The following is a 1547-nucleotide window of genomic DNA, read 5'->3' on the forward strand; positions in this document are numbered from 1 at the left end:
GTTATTCTCTTCAAACCATTGTATCACAGGAAGATGTCATTAACATAAGTAAATTATAGCTTTGCTCAAGGTAAATATAAAACTGACAATTTAGCAAACCAGTGAGGACAAGTGTACACCTCGATAATGTATGTATGGTGTAACATTGTTAGAAATAAGATGACACTCCTAGCAATAGAATCTTGTAAATATATAGTGCCATGTTTTGATAATTCTACAAATTGTTTCAATACAGCTATAATCTAAGCAATATATACTGGATATTTTCACCCCTAGAAAATTTTGCAATTTTACGGTTTCATATATATACCAGTAGTTCCCAAGGTATTAATGAAGCCAAGTCTGTTGCATTGTTAGTACAAAGACATTCATTTACAACTTATTTTCACATTTTACTTTTCTGCAAAACAAGAGTAATTTAGAAAGTGAAAATATCTAGGTTTACAATATCAAATGCTAAGAAGAAAGTATTTTAATTCAAAGATTTTACAAAAAAAATGATGGCATTATAGGTTTTTTTTCTTCAATTTTTTAAAACATATATGCAAATGATACCATAGACCCTCCACCAGGGGTGGTCTATGGCCAAACCAAAACCTTTGTAGCTATTATCTTATACCATGTCTGTTCCAGTACTGTCAAGCCAGTGCTTCTAGAGATATTTATAAGAGAGACAGGTAGATATACATACACAGCACACATCTGTATCATCAACGTATTGAAATGGCGCCCCCATACATACAAACACAGAAAACCCTCACAATCCATGAAAAATCCTAGCACAGCATGTCATGCAAACCTACCCTCACTTGGACAGCAAATTTTATATCTAATTAATGGTGCCTAATCACATGTAACACAATCAACACTCTGTAGAGTTCTTTTATTTACTGAAAATTAAAAAAATGAGTACGCATTTCTAAAAAAAAAAACCAAACAGTAATTTGTGAACAGTTCAGACTTTTGAATGAATAACAAACAAACTAAAGAGCCAAAATATCAACATTAACAAAAAGGAGCGACAAAAAGGGGCAGGTTGATAGGGGACGTGTTTGTCTAAATATAAAACATATTTTTTGTTGCATATTTTCAATAATGTATATATATATATTTTTGTTTTGTTTGTTTATATTTTTCGTAAATGTCACCAACAAGACCTTGGTTACCTGTGATCAATACTGCAATTCTGCAAAATTTTGTCATGTTGTGAGGCTGAGTAAACTTTTGTAATATATAATGAATTTGTCAACACAAAAATTTCTGATATTTTTTTATATATCAAATTTTTTTACAATTTCAATATTTTGTAAGGGATAAGAAAGTAAATTAGATGTCGTTTCTCAGTGTTTATCAAGGTTTGATACTGAAGCTGAGAACAGTGCTATGATATTGAATAATCATGTTATGATTAAAATTTTCAAAAAACGTGAAAATAGCGCCCTCATCCCAGCACTCTCGGATATCCCAGTCCCATTCCCAGTTCAAAGTTCGCAGGCATCTAAACCTCACGAAATCACACGAGAACCTGCGAGGAACGGTCCAAGATG

The sequence above is a fragment of the Glandiceps talaboti genome, chromosome 6, assembly GCF_964340395.1.
Source record: "Glandiceps talaboti chromosome 6, keGlaTala1.1, whole genome shotgun sequence".
NCBI classification, from domain to species: domain Eukaryota; kingdom Metazoa; phylum Hemichordata; class Enteropneusta; family Spengelidae; genus Glandiceps; species Glandiceps talaboti.